Genomic DNA, 17,416 nt, shown 5'->3' with positions numbered 1-17,416 from the left:
CTGTACGGGTGTAACTTGGTAAACCGCCGCCTTTTTACTAAGCAAAAACTTGACGCAAGCGGGAATTTTCATCCGCACTTGTACCAGGGTAGCAGAATTTGCAGAGACCTCTCTGAACATTTGTTAAGGCCGCCAATGAATATCAGCGCTGCACTAACGCCAAGTGCCACAATATTAAGTTTTTTACTAAACAAAAATAATTTAACAATTTAAATAATAATTATTACAAAAAGTGCAATTACTGAAAGAATTAGTGTAATAGAAATTGCTATAGTTATGTAATACAATATAATATGCAGTATTTTTGTATTCTAGCTACTTATCAATCAATTTATTTATTTACAATTTTGCCAATTTGGCATGTACATTATTTATTAAGTATCTGTTACTAAATTAATTCAAATGACAATTTCATCACACTTATTAAAGTAATCGAGTTTTTATGAGTGAGTGGTCAATCCCACGGGATTACGTAATTTATTTATTCGCATAAAATAATTAAGGGATCGAAAACATGAGAACACAATTTTCTTGGCGAAATGTTTTTTTATTTTCAAAAATTTCTTCTTGAAATTAACTACATATTACTTCGACTTAAATTATTGTTTTTTGTAGATAAAAATTAAAAATAATATTAGCAGTGCTTATAAACAATTAAATTAAAATTATAAGCAACTTATAAAAATCAATTAAGCTAATTATTTATACTAGTAAATTAAGATATCGTATCGTAAAAGATAGCTTAAGTTTGTTATTATATTCTACGAGTAAATCCGGTATTATTGTCATTACAATAAATTTTGTATTTTAATTTATAATAATTTCATTATAAGTTAATAGTTTAATTTTTTTATAATGTTATAAAGAAATTTTATTTTTATAATGTTATACTTTTAAAAATACATACTTCAGGTAATATGAGTAGGTGCGTATTAATTGTGTTATAATACGAGTACTAGCAATGTAACAAGAGAACGTTATGCTAATGCAAGCTAGGCATTACGTGCAATAATGATGCGTAAGTGCATGACAACTATTAAACAAATAAATATATACATGTATCACTGTACAGTATGTACGAGTATACGGACGGAAGGTTATAGTAATACATGTCCAAAATAATAATAACAAATATTTAAATATTATTATCATCGAAGAACAAATTACTGACGCTCGTAGCAACGCTCGTAGACCGTCTACGACCACAAGCGTAGAGGCTGTGCTACGTCAGTAGGTATTACAGCTTCCAACAGCGCGAGACCTATTATTCTACTTCAATTGAGATAATTATACAGATAACAAATAGTAGTATAACTTAAAAACATTTTTTTGTAAAAAAACAAAACCAATAAGTTAAATATTAATTGCATAAACATGGAACAGTGGAACAAATAGTTCAATGTATTTATTTAAATTGAGATCTTTTAATTCATTTGTTATATTATTTTATTTTCATAATTATAGATTTTTTTCTTACAAACAACGGTGATATACAAAATTAGTTTAGAAAACTGATTCACTCGATTTGATGGAATAAAAAAAATGTGACAATTTTTTTTATTCCATCAAATCGAAAAATTGACAATTGACAATTGCAATATCTAAAAACTACACACACGTACGAAATAAATGAAATAAAAAAAAATTGTGACAAGTGCAATATCTAAAAAATAACACACGTGTGTGTTTGTAGTTACACACACACACACGCGCGTAATGGAAAACGATAAATAAATGCCCTAAATATATAAAACTTCAATTTCGCGAAAACCCGATCTGTGTTCCCTGACATTTATTATTTGTGCTGAAGGTGCACATACAAGAGTGAATAGGTATCTTCTGGGCAAGGCTTCATCAGACCTCATCATTGCTGACATTTCTTACTTAACATCGGGCATGATTGTAGTAGTCAAGCGCAAGCCTATCCAATATAAAAAAAACCAAGTGAAAACCCTTTCTCTTATTCTTAGATGAATTTTCAAAATTTTGATTTATGTAAATTTTAATTTTGGGAAGTAATTTGTTATGTAGAAATTTTCTTATAGGCAAATAAATAAAATAAATAAATTCGTATTCGGTTGGTCACAGTTGAATGCGGAAATTTTCATCCGCAAGTGTACCAGGACATAAGACATTTATAGGAGGTCAATTGAACATTGCTACGTTCCACATTTCCGCTAGCTTTCGCTCCTACAATCCCACAGGTGTATCTATCCGTTTCATAGAATTAAGAGTCGGTACAAGATCCGTTTAGATTAATTTAAGGCAATCCCGCTTAAAAACATTGTATATTTAGACATATATATCTCCGGATTAAAATGCAAAGCTAACAAAACTAGCCAAAGGTCTTCGTTTATTTAAAACGAATATTAACATTAATTTTGAAAGTCATTACCACAGAAAACATATGTGTCATTACTTGCTATTTATTTCTATAACAGTGCGGCGAAGAAACTTGTAATTTAATATACCTACTCGATAATTTTACGTTTTTTTTTTTAGTTTTTCTTATTCATTTGTTAGTTGTTTTTTTTTAATTTTTAACAATGTCAATATAAATATAAAATACAAAACACTATTAAAAATTTATAAAAACTCCCGCTGCGGGACATTTGAGTGCCCAAGCAACCGGTGGTCAGGGCTCCAGAGTGAGGAACCTCCTCATAATACACGCCGTCTCAAGAATCACTGCCTTCTGTATCTGACTCTTATTGTTAGATCAATAATAATTAATGTTTTAGCATATTTAATTATATGGAAATAAACCATTTTAATATTTAACACTGTGTAGGTAGTAAATACATACTCGTATTTTAAACATGTTTTGTTTATTTTGTTTATAAATCTTCTTTTATTTATAAATCTCATGTTGTTTAGAAACGTGTTTTGTTTATTTTGTTTGTTCTCGCGATCACAAGTTTCAACCGCTGCTTGACCTTGTAAGTTCAAGGTCAGACGCTCGTATTTTGTGGTTTGACTTAGGTACCTATTCGTTTTTAATCATTACTCGTTTCAGTTCTATTTAATAGGTCCTTGTTTACAGTGGTGTGTTGGCTCAAAGATTTTATACTATTAGATAAGTCACTAGCGCATCGAAACTGAGACAAACAAAGGTGGCTAATTGTTTTAATTTCATATAATCGCATAGTAAACAACGAAAGTTATATAAACAAATAATACATATATTATGTTGTATACAATGCAGAGTTGTGTGTTCAGGAAGTGTAATAACTATGTCATGTATATATATTGTAGAAATATTAAGAAAATATTTCAACAATAATTATTATGATCATTCGAATTCTATTCAGTGTGGCTAGTGGGAGTTTTCAATATTTTCTTCTGTTTTCTTTCTACTGTTACTATCGCGTTGACTTAAACGCGAATTTATATGGAATTGAAACAGTTGTGCAGTAATGCCACTAGATGGCGCTGTTTCAAACGTCACTAGGCTCTGTATATTTCGCAACGTTTCGGAAATTTTTTATCCGCACTTTTATTAAGACTGCAGAACTTTGCAAGAGTTTGCTCATACACTACACCGATTGTCTCTCTCTAGCAATAGAAAGAGAGAATCGTAAAAGCATGCGGCGTACTCGTAAGAAACATTGCGCTTATAAACTAGACCTCAGCGGCTGGATGAGGTATCGATCGATCATGCAGTAGGGTAGCTGTTTCATATCAAATTTAAATTGATTTAACATTAATTTCGTACACCATATGGGAAAAAGGTCTGAAATATACCAATTTGACGTAATTTCACAGATAACCTCTAAACCGTAATGGCGGATACTAGCATATATTGGCTGTGGCAGCATTTCAGCACTTTTCCTTCATTTATCAAGTTATAGCGGGGGTTATGAAATTATTTGGAATCTGTTTTCAAGCAATACAAATACAAAAGTACCTATTTCAACTTTTGCAAGACTCTGCAAACGTAGATTCGTTTTTCTAATATTTCTAAATACGATTTTAACAACAAATCGTTGCTTAACAAGTACTCTAAATGACGTTGAATTATTTAATCTTTACAATAATTGTTCTTATATTTATTTAATACACGCACACTAGTATTCAATAAATAATTCCTATTTTCATAACTACTTACTAGAGCCGAGATTGCCCAGTGGAACTACTATCTACCTACTAACATACAAAAACATAAAAAAATATATGAAATATGTTAAGTCGTTCTTAAATAATAAATAGAAGAATAGAAGGGATTAATTTAAAGAAACGAGTATACAGGTAAAGTCGATGAAATTTTTACACATTCTTTGCACAGTCCTTGTTGCCGCATCCATTCGTTGATTAGTGGCGCTAAGTTATTCACGGTAAATCACTACTTTTGAGCATGCGCATTAGATACAAAAATAGTGACGGTTTCGAGAACTGTATTTTGATCTCTGCCTTTCATTCATTGCTCAGTATTTGCACAAGGGAGCAAACATAATGTTTGGACTTCAAATGTTTATAAGAAGAGGAAACTGAACTCACATATAGTGTACCTATTATATATGTGTGACACAAACTTAATATCTATCCAGTTGAGGGTGTCAGGTGTAGTTGCAAAAATAAATAAAATAAAAAAAAATAAATAAAATCTTTATTGACCAAAAATATATATAAAAAACCATAACATTGTCTGTGGTCTCCACACTAGATTGATCTGTATCGTGGAGACCAGGTAGGATTTTCTAATGCTTTCCGTTGGATAGGTGTACACAATTATTTTAGATTATTCCATATTTGCATTGAGTAATTCTTCGGTGTCTGTATAAGTTAAACTTTTTAACCAATTTGTTATTGTTAGATTTGCCTGATTTACTGAAAGGTTGCAAAGATCACAGGACCTTGCAACAACGTTGTAGACTTTCGCATTAAACATAATATTTAAATTTAAGCAGATTAAAACTACAAAACGATAATAATTATAAAATTGAGTGTAAAATACAACATAGTTGACAGCAATAGAAATAAATCTAATACGTAGGTATGCGACCGCCGCGATGTTAGCTCCAAAAGCCAAACATCTTATTAATCTTAATAATATTATATAAATGTTACGAAATCTCGAAAACAATGATGAGATTACAATGATGAGATTTGGCAGAGTTTAGAGTTAAGAACGGATTTCGAAAGAGGGCCGAAATAAGGAGGTCTGAGGGCGGACGAAGTCGCAGGCGTCCGTTTGTAATAATCTAAAGAAACTTTGGATAGCTCCTTATTTTTATTTAAAGGAGAGACGAAGAATATGTTTAAATATAGGTACTTAAGTGCGCCAGATGAACATAAGGGCAGACCCCTTGTTGCATGTTGTTGATAATCTGTACCCAAGTATAAAGCTTCAATATTGGCGGGAAAGCTTAGGGCAACCCAAAAAAACAACATTATGACTAACCAGCACGTCATAGAGGGTAATGTGGGTTGGGTTATAGCTAAAAAAAATCTAATGTAGGTATAACGTAAATAAAACAAACCCCGGTAAAAAACAAAATAAACCGTAGTATTTTATATTGTAAGCTAAATATTGCTTACTGATGATTTCGACAATATGTAGTAGAAATTGTCTGTAAAGATTGTCTGTAAGTTTGCGCACCGCTGCGAAAGCGGAATTTATAATATGTAGGTATAGTATTATTAATCACGTGTACTAAAACTTGATATTACGTACACGCTCGAATAACACTTACCAATATGAATTTAACACACCTAGGCAAAATTAATTTTTAATAAGCACGTATCGGCACCAAGGCAGCATAAATTTCCAATAGTACTTTTAACATTAGACCGCGCTGGTATTAAATGTCCATACTTCGAGGACCGTTCACTGTTTATATAGTTTTGTTGACTGTTTACAGTTATGAATTCAGAAAAGCTTATAGATTGTGATTTCTACTTTAATTATCTCAACATGAAGTATCTTATAACCTTTTTTCGTAGTATAAACTCAAATCGTGCCAAGTTTCAGTTGAAATCATCCAATATTTTGTATGTCTGGGAATAATTTGTTCTGTTTTCAATTTAGTACAGCAGTTCCCAATGAGTAAGACGACCCTTGCCGCGAGCTGGTTATTTAACTACAAACTAGCCAATGCCACGAGGTTTCACTTGCGTAGTTCCTGTACTCGTAAAAATACGGAGTAAAATATAGCCCATGACACTCACAAATATTAAAAACTTTCTAGTGTAAATAATATTTACCTCATATCGTTCAGTAGATCCAGAGATTACCTCATAAATTACATACTAACAAGCGCATGTTGTGAGTGGACGTGGACTTAAAAAAATATTTACTGTTTTTTCTCATTTTAATCCCTTAATTAAGCCTTCGTGTTCATTTTGGAAGAGTAAAAACGTAAAAACACAAGCCACAACATGAATAAAGATAGATGTGTTACGAGTGATGACGTACTCAATGTGCGCAACCAATGACAATTTATTCGGCGACGCTTTGAGGCCCATCTAACGATTTACGATCGATGGTTTGGGGGCCTTGGAATCTTACTCTATTGTGACGCATGTCAAACAGTCTGAAATGCCACTGAATAAATTTTACATACATTACAAACCCGTGCACCTCAACTGGCGGATGGCTGACGCGGGGGATCGGTGAGGGGAAGCGGCGTGGAAGTCCGTCCGCACGTATTGATTATGTTGTATATTTATCTATCGTGAACATTCCTTTTTATGTCAGATCGAGACAATGTTTTACAAAAGCTTTTTTTTATTATAGAAGATAGAATAACCTAAAGACAAAATGGTTAGTTAGGCACCAGTGGCGTAGCTAGCAAGAGCCCTGGTGCAAATAAAAAATGGGGCCCCACTACTATCTGGTTAGATCTGAAAAATAATAATTATATAACAAATACATAAAAATGTAGAAGGCCCGTACTTTAATCAGTACTCAAGTGTCAAAATGTAGATTGTTGGTACAAAAGTAATGGAATAATTTCGACTCGGTTTCAGTTTTGAGTCGGCATTCCAACCAAATATCTATGTAGTTAAGTTAGAAATAAGTGGAAACTATCTTGAAAAAATATGTAAAAGCGGGCGGGTCCGGACTGCCTGAAAAAAATGTCCTGCTCAATGTGGAACGTATGGTCATGGTCAGTGGTGACGTTATTAAATGTAGACCTTGGTGGAACCTTGGAAGGTAAAACAAGGTATAGTCTGTATACTGTGGTATAATTAATAAATATTAATATACTTACTCATTATATTTACTCATTAAAAGCAAAATATTCTGTTTTTACTCAAATTATTAAATAAATTAATAAACAATAAGAAAACTCAGTGCCGTCCTTCCAAAAGTCGAGGATCACCCTCTTACGGGGATGTTTTAAACTCTAAAACCCTCTAACAGTGGTTTTTGTTCTGTTCCTGTACCAGGGTTGCATAAGATTTCAGGAGAATATTAAAGCATGAGGCGTGACATTGTTGTGATTGGTTCACGGATAGGTAGATATTTTCTAACCTGTGAACCAATCACAACACAAGGAAAATGATGTTTTCAGGAGAATACCAAAGCGGGTATTTTGATTGGTTCGCAGGTAATCAATAAGCAAATCATGACGAATAAATTCACTAGGTGTGCATGTTACCGGCAATGTGTAATAATCCGGCATTCTACACAATGCCTAGGCAATGTATAAAAAATTTAAAACATGTAGGCAATAGATGAAACATTATTGATTCTATGCGTTGTCTATCTATTCTTTAAAATACCTAATGCATAGACTAATGTGTAGCACTGGGTAAGTAGGACGAATGCATTTCATTCCATTCCATGCGACTTGAGAATATTTATTAATTTTCACTTCTGTGTAAATTTGACTCCGCGCAGTCTTCTCTGCGTTACCCAACTGAATAAAAAGGCGACAGAGCGTGTCTCCTGGCATAGCCGTTTTTAAATACTTGAGTCTTGAAAAAATATTTGCTATGTTAATCTTTTGCAATAATTTAATTAGATTACTCCGAAAAAGTGAACCTATTTGTGTTGAAAATGATAATAATTGTATTATATTAAACCTCTATTTAATACACAATATATTATGACAGCAGACTCAGAAGTGATTACAAAAATAAGAAAACTAATGTCAAACAAAGGTTATGATTCACAACATTTGTCAGGACAACTTAATTAACAAATCAAACTGTAATCAAAATAAGACCCTAGAATGGCAGAGAATGACCTTGAGTGAAGTCACGCACTTGTGAACGTTGTGTGTACGGTTAAAGGGTCGTTTGACTGTTAACAAACACTCCCCTTTTCCACTCAAGTCACTCTCCCCGCCTATCCCAAGTAACCCATAAAGAATTATACAACAAGAGATGTGGATGGATGCCACGAGCACACTGAAGCCGTCCGTACCGCAAGTCGTTGCAACGCGGCGATGACAAAATTTATGTTTTTTATGCAAATGATACCAAAACCAATTTATTTCATTGCCGGTGGACTAGTAGGTAATCTATAAAATCCGGTGGACTAGTGGGTAATGTATTGAACAATAATATTAATAATATTTTATACATTGAAGTATTATAGTTACCATATACAAAATCGAGATTCTGTACAACAAATGTCATCGGGTCCAAGAAGGTCGGATCAAAGTCACGCCAGACTTACGTGATGTTAGGAAACATGAAACTTTTAGGGTAGATAGTAGGTATGACATATAATAGGTACGTATAATCTATATAGAATCTGAAAGCAGGATCGTTTTACAGATAGAAGATATGAAAGGTGGAAAAAATATGCTAACGTGAAGGCTGGTTTTTACGAATGGTAAATATAATATTATTACAAACAGTCTCCAGACACTTCCTGTGGGCCATAACTTTTGATAAACACTTAAAAAGCCGTAAAAAATTCAATTGCTAGTCAACAGCTGCTCTTCTATGTTATACCAAAGATTATGTGCTTTGAAGTTTTAACTTTGCTATTGTGTAGGTATACCTACCTACCATACACAATATCTTACAATATGATCAAACTTGACAGATAAATTTAGATGTTTTCTTGTTTTTGTAGTTGCAGTGAGAGTGAAATATCAACTTCTTCAAGTCTTCGCTGTGAATATTTTTAGTATTTTTATATTTAGGTACGCTTTGAACTACTGACCTAAGTAAAGTTAATACAACTTTTTGTATATTATCTTTAAGCTTTTCAAATGACCGCAGTGATGTATTTGGGACCTTAATTTTTTTTATTTTGAATAGAGGAAAATTTTATTTTAGAAATAAGTCAGGCATACTGCGACGTTGTATCACGTGAGTTTTAGTCGAGTTTCATAATAAATTTAATATGAATAACAATCACAATAGTTAATATTTTAAGTTCCTCCTTTGATACCTGCTACTTGTGAAACAGCCCCGCTTTGAGCTTAGCGAGTATCCATTTCTTTCTATGTTTGTTGTACTATCAATCCTAAAAGTTTCATCTTTCCGAAAATGTCGATACGACTGGGATCTCAATCTATGCTGACATTTCTCAGTTGATTTGGTGTTTATTTTAATAAGTTGTTAATAATAATCAGGTTAGTAAATCGGCCAGCTGGTATTGCCTAGACACTGTATAGGATACCTGAATTATACACATTTCCAGTAACATCGATACTTGGTTGATGCTTGTACATAATTATGTATTCTGTGGTTACTCCTTAACTTGATTGGTGATTTCCTAGCCAATAACCATTTGGATAGGAGGAGCAATGATAGAACACGCCCAAAAGAACTCTTTGCACTTTATGCGTTCCTAGTACTCCAAGCGGATTTTATAAGGAAATGTTAAAAATGGGGGCTAAACCGTAGGTATACCAGGGCACCAGAAGTTTACAGGAGTTAAATTATAGACACGCCTATCAGCTAAAGGAGGAGCTTAGCTAGCACGCCTGTAAAGAGGTTCAAATACCTATAGTCGAGATGGAGTGCGGAGAGGGGAAATGGAGTGGGGTTAAGTAAATTAAATACGAAAGGGGAATGTCCACCAGCCCATACAACTTTGGCCCAAGAAACCCAGTTACGCCCCCCCATAAAAGTATATGGAGATGATAATATGATGTATAAATAAGGATTTGGTTAAATAATTTTTTTAATAAAAGTTTGCTAAACATAAAAAAAAATATTTTATTTTATCACTCTCACTGCTCAAAAAGTACACCGGAGATGAAGTAACATTAAAGCTGTGCATGAATAGATTTATTGTTTTATGTAACCAATAAGCTTAACAAATAAATCAATAAATGAAACAACCAACCAACCAGGCAGTGGCGTGCATATGGTTGTCGATCAGGGTATGCACTAGTAATAAAATTAAGCAAAGTGGAAAAATCTGTATTTACTAATGAAGACAACTCTTAGGATATGCAGTACTTTAATGCATGTATGAAGTGCACGCCACTACTTGGAGGCCATTGGATCAGCTTCTACTAGAAGAAATTATTGTAATGATGTTAACAATTGTAAATTATAATATTGTATTACTTTTCTAAAAAAGAGTGACTGTTGAGTTTCTTGCTGACTCTCCTCAGCAGAACTTGTCTTCCTATCTAGTGATGAGGTCTGTCTGTCTGTCTGGAGATGGACAAATAGTCAACCTTATTATTTCAAAAGTGCTTGTTTGCAAAACCAAGGCTTAGTTTACAAGCACTGTAAATAAATGAATTTACAAATGTATTACAGCGAGGAAAACAACATTGATTTGGAGTGTTTGTCGCTATTACATAATTATTTTCTGTTCTTCAGTTGAGCAAGATGCTGCTTTATCAGTCGTTTTTCAGCAATTTTGACAAACTTGGGATGACTCTGGATAACTGAAATAGTAATAAAATATGAAAATCCAGCAAATAATTTAATCAGTTTTAAAATTGGATTACTTAGTGAATTTAATAATGTTATGTTATTCCACAATTTATTCGTCGTCATCATCAACCCATATTCGGCTCACTACTGAGCTCGAGTCTCCTCTCAGAATGATAGAGGTTAGGCCAATAGTCCACCACACTGGCCCAATGTGGATTGGCAGACTTCATACACGCAGAGAATTAAGATAATTCCCTAGTATGCACAATTTATTACTGTTTTAAAATTGGTTTAGGGTGTGAAAATGTAGCAAACTGACATACAAACTCACAGTTCACATTTAATATTAATCAGGAAAGTAGGATAAATATACTATAATACTTCTATGCACTTAATATTGCTTGAACAAACCATCAACAATGCAAGAAAACCTATGTGCTGTCCTACATCTGACTAGATGTTATGCCTTCTATGCCAGTAATTTCACAGTAAATGTACTTTTTAATACAGCAATATTGGTTAGTCATAAAAATACACTGAGCGACACTTCAACACTTATATGGGAAACTACACTCTGTTGTGACTTGACACAATAACATGACAAAAATTATTAAAGTTATACATATTATTTCTTATGAATAATAATCGTTTTTCACATTAAAAATGGATCAAACATTATTTGTGCTGCCTGCACCTGCTGTGTACTTGTTTACGAGCATGTTTCAAACATAATGTATTCGTATTTTCGTGACAATTCATTGACAATTGATGCCAACTATAATAATTTTAATATTGATATTAACATTGATTAATGCAGCGTAAATGTCCTCTTGTATTTACATCTGAGAGCTGAAATAAACTTGTAATTTTTCCGGTTCAGGGTCAACATTATTCGAATTTCGAATTTAACTTCGTGCAAGTTTTATTTATATAGCTGTGGTTTGAAAAATTATAATTCGGTTCAAAAAATACTGAAGGTAAACAGAAAACAGACAAAATCAGTAAATTAATTTAATGACATTATCTAATTATTAAAATGAGAATGACATTGACAATTATTGACATCAACAGATTATCTGTCCAAAAGTCAAATCGATGTTGCCATACGAAACACGAAAAATCGAATAACTTCGTATCGATTTCTAATTGAATAATTTTATTACTAGAATAACACGTCATTGTTTTCACCATCTTTTACACGACGCAATGGTTTTTATTGGTTTTCAATAATAAATAAAGTGATTCAAGAAGAAGGTTTATACAAGTAGTTTGTCATGATATTGCGTTTTCACCCGGACAAAATTGCGGACGCTTGCAATTTTATGTCAATGTATTATGTAAACATAATATATTATCTACAATATGTATACTATTTATACATACATAGAAATATATAGAATTTGATTTAGTTAGATCGGATGAACGGAAAAAGTTATCGGAAGAAAAGGATTGAATATCAACTATTAAGACCACTTTGACCACTTATGTATATCAGCTTAGTATAGCTGTAGCTTGCGCGTTGGCCGATCGTGTAGCTAGCTTATATAGAGTATGGAATAATTGTATAAAAAAAACCGCATTGCACGCGCCGAAGTTACGGGCTTGCGCTACTACTCATATTATATATTATACTAGCTGACGCCGCGCGGTTTACCCGCGTGGTTCCCGTTCCCGTAGGAATGCGGAGATAATATATAGCTTATAGCCTTCCTCGATAAATGGGTTATCTAACACTGAAAGAATTTTTTTTAAATCGGACCAGTAGTGCCTGAGATTAAAAAACAAACTCTCCAGCTTTATAATATTAGTATAGATAGTATTTAAATGGCGTAGTTGGTAATGTTTCTACGCAGTGATCCTATGTTCTTAATGTTATGCTCGATTATTATTATTATTATCCATTTAAATATCGATTAAACTAAAAAAATCAGTTGAGTTCTTAGTGGTTGGTTATTGCGAAAAATATAATAGGTACTTTGATATCAAGAAACGTTTTATAATGTCGACTATGCAATGGTTTTTAAAGAGTGAGGCAGATATTATAATCAAAAACATTACAATCTATTACAACTTTTGCTTTTCCAGGTGATTTTGTTGTAGAAAAAGATCGATTATTATTATTCGGTTAAAATATTGATTAAACCAAATAAATCACTTAGCTGGCAACACTGTTCATGTTCGTGTCTTCAAAAATGTCATACAACAACTATAATATTGTCAAATATCGTTGTGAAACTTATTTTTTGGGGAAAGTTATAGCAAACCGCTATGGATAAAGTAATTTATTCATTATTAAACAAAAAATATCAAGTATTTTTTAGTTTTATGTAAAGTGGGGGGCGGGGACGAAAGGTCTGGGCCGGGAATGGACATTCCCCTTTATTTATTAACATCTAAAATCTGCTCCGCAACCGGTGAACAGGCACAGTACGCAACTCAGCTCCGCATTAGTCCGTTTCTCCGCTACACTCCCTCGCTCCGTTTTGGTGGACAGGCAGCCTAAGAAATAAATAATAATTCAATAACAAGATCCCAAGACTGTGATGGACCTGCTGGTCTATTTCCTATTTTTAACCGACTTCCAAAAAGGAGGAGGTTCTACGTTCGGCTGTATGTATGTTTTTTTTTTTTTTTTTTTTTTTTTATGTATGTCCAGCGATAATTTCGTCAATTATGGACCGATTTTGAAAATTCTTTTTTTGTTTTGAAGGGTTTACTTCCAGGGTGGTCCCATCTTTTTCATGTCAGGATCTGATGATGGCATCCTGGAGAAATTGAGGGGAACTTTCGAAAGTTGTAGAGACGGCTAGTGCGTTTGTTAGTGTTTCCATAAGATATTTTAAACCACTACAATTTTATGAAGGTTTGGAGTTGGTCTGATGATGGAGCTGAAACACAGACGATGGAACTCGTCAACGATTTACAGCAGTCACCTTTTGTTTGGACTTGATTAATTTGTATTGATGAGTACTTTCCACCTATATTATGGGTTGTGACTGTATTAAGGGTCTGGTGATGAAGACGAGGGACAGTGAAGAGAACTCCTCGACGGTTCACAGTAGCTACCTCGTGTTTGGACTTGATAAATTTGTATTGATGAGAACTTTCCACCTAGATGGATTGTGACTGTATTAAGGGTCTGGTGATGAAGACGAGGGACAGTGAAGAGAACTCCTCGACGGTTCACAGTAGCTACCTTGTGTTTGGACTTGATAAATTTGTGTTGATGAGAACTTTCCACCTAGATGGATTGTGACTGTATTAAGGGTCTGATGATGAAGACGAGGGACAGTGAAGAGAACTCCTCGACGGTTCACAGTAGCTACTTTGTGTTTGGACTTGATAAATTTGTATTGATAAGAACTTTCCACCTAGATGGATCGTGACTGTATTAAGGGCCTGGTGATGAAGACGAAGCACAGTGAAGAGAACTCCTCGACGGCTCACAGTAGCTACCTTGTGTTTGGACTTGATAATTTTGTATTGATAAGAACTTTCCACTTAGATAGGTTGTGACTGTACACACGCAGTAGGTGTGCAAACACTAAAAATAAAAAAATAAAAATTTTAATAAAAAAAATTCAACCGACTTCCAACTCTAAAAATAACTTTAACTAAAAAGCAAAAAATAACATCCTACCTATGTGCTACCTTCTGATCAGTTTGAAGGCGGTGCCAAGCCAGTGTCGTGTTTTAATTAAAGCTGTTTCTGAAAGAACCACATAAATTTTGTAGTTAAAACGTATTTAATTAAAACATCACTGGCTTGGCACCGCCTTCAAACTGATCAGAAGGTAGCACATAGGTAGGATGTTATTTTTTGCTTTTTAGTTAAAGTTATTTTTAGAGTTGGAAGTCGGTTGAATTTTTTTTATTAAAATTTTTATGGTTTTTATTATCAACCCATCACAATAAAAAACAAATCAATTGACAAAATGTCATTCACATACTATGATACAAATTACAACTGTCATCCGATACTTACGGTGTATATCATACAGTATTTGATGACGCTTTGCTGTCCACTTCAATAAGTTGATAATAAAGACCAAAATAGTGAATTAGGCCACTGGACTGAATAACGTTTACTTAGTCGAGGTTACTAACGCATTGATAATAAAGGTGCCCGGAGGCCATTGAATCAGCTTCCACCTTCACACAGGAAGTAAAACTATAAGAAATTGTTATGTTGTTATCAATTGTAAATTATAATACCTACTGTATTTTATTAAAAATAGGTTCTTCTCAGCAAAACCTTCTTTCGGAACCTACAAATAGTCAACTGACGTTTCAAAAGTGCTTGTAAACTTAGCCTACCTAAAATAAATAATTTTTGATTTTTTTTTGCTCTCCTCATCTGTTATTTATTTGGGACTAGCGGACGTCCGCTAGCGGACTCGTCTCGACTTCGTCCGCGTGAAATTTAGTTTTTCACAAATCCCACGGGAACTATGAACTATCAATAAACTTGCTGATGGTTTTGAAATATTTAATAAAAAAAAAACTCACTAAAAACTAACTGACGTCTCTATAACGTCTCAGTATAGATAGTACAATAAAAATATATTTATTATCTGGCAGCAAAAATATAATGTATTCTGTTGCAAAAGTAAAGTCTCATCGTCATCATCATTATAAGCCGATGGACGTCCACCGCTGGACATAGGCCTCTTTCATGGACTTCCAAGAATAACGGTCTCGAGCCGCCAGCATCCAGCGGCTCCATGCAACCCGCTTGATATCCTCGGTCCACCTAGTGGGAAAGTAAAGTCTACTTCTGTTGAATATAATATCATCATCATCCCTTATCCCACTTGAGTGGGGTCGGAAACATATGTCAATCTTTTGTTTTGACATATTTAAATGGTTTTGGCCCTATGTATCTAAGGTTTTGGCATAGTGATTTTATGACCGGCTGCCTGCCTGACGTCAACCCTACTTGGGAATTCTCAGTTACTTATGTGAGTTTTTCTAACCGCCAACTTTCGGTTCAATGGGCATCTCATTGGTAGTGGGCCTTTTGTCGGAATATGGGTAACACTATTACTTAATATGTAATCTGTTATATTGTTACCCACTTGCGACGTTTTCCTTTTGTAATGAATATAATAATTAGTGATAATACAAGTTTTACTTAAACTGTAGACTTACGATTTTATTTTTAAGAATAAAAGAAAAAACAAAAAAACAAATAATTTTACGAACCTCACGGACCGTGGAATCGATCCCGGTCCTTTTTATATACGAGTACGAAATGCATGCGTTACTAACCTATAAAAATAGTTTTGGTGGGTAGTTGAATAATTTTATTTTGCGACACAAACAGGCTACGAAATAATATTTAATATTGTTTTCATATGGAAACAAAAGGCATATTTTTAAATGGATCATTTACACTAACAAATAACATAATTATATTATATACATTCCAAATATTAATCAAGATATTTTTATTGATTCAGAAACACTATATGTTGCATGCAATAACAGATGGCGCTAAGGCGTTTGAGTGAATTGTTTTTATTATTACATTTATAAGGATTAATACTGAAATCATAGAATATTAATATATTATGATTTCAATAAACAAACTAATTTGACATTAATTAAATGCGTAAGAAAATTGATCCCTTATTTTTTACAAAATATAATATAGCCTATAGCCTTCCACGATAAATGGGCTATCTACCACTGAAAGTATTTTTCAAATCGGATCCTGATGAATAACATAATTTATATACATTCCAAATATTAATCAAGATATATTTATTGATTCATAAATACTATATGTTGCATGCAATAACAGATGGCGCTAAGGCGTTTGAGTGAATTGTTCTTATAATTACATTTCAATTACATTTATTTGTATTAATACTGAAATCATAGAATATTAATATATTATGATTCCAATAAATAAACTATTTTGATATCAATTAAATGCGTAAGAACATTGAAAAATCACTTTTTCAGTAAGAAACGCTGCTGCATCACGCTATCGAAGTTCTTTCGTTCATATAGTATATAAGACAAGGTATTTTAGGTCACCTCGGGAAGTTGCTATTCACATTGGTCACTATCACGTGGCAGGAGTTGTCGTTGCATGCAACACTTAGAATAAGAATTAGAATAAGCCTTTGTAAAAGTCTCTACTCATAAACATTAGGTGATAAACAAACAAATACACTGTAAATAATAATTATTATGTGCCTCTGATAACTCGACAAGTGCAATGACAATTACCTGCCTGTTCCGCCTAGCCCGGCCAATGTGAATATCAGCTTCCTTTTGCTGGTTTTTGGGTGGAAATATTTCTACAGAAATCTATATTTAATATTATAAAGCTGAAGAGTTTGTTTGTTTGTTTGATTGAACGCGCTAATCTCAGGAACTACGGGTCCGATTTGAAAAATTCTTTCAGTGTTAGATAGCCCATTTATCGAGGAAGGCTATAGGCTATATATATTATCCCCGTATTCCTCGTTCCCGGTAACGGGAACCATGCGGGTGAGTCAGTCACGGGTCAGCTAGTCTCTCATTAATCAGTTGAATCAGTCACTGAGGGACTAACAAAAGGCACTTAAATTTTATTTGTAACCCGCTTATACCCGATACT

This window comes from Bicyclus anynana, chromosome Z (genome assembly GCF_947172395.1).
Source record: "Bicyclus anynana chromosome Z, ilBicAnyn1.1, whole genome shotgun sequence".
NCBI lineage: Eukaryota > Metazoa > Arthropoda > Insecta > Lepidoptera > Nymphalidae > Bicyclus > Bicyclus anynana.
The sequence above is the reverse complement of the archived record's forward strand: the minus strand, read 5'-3'. Positions refer to the sequence as shown.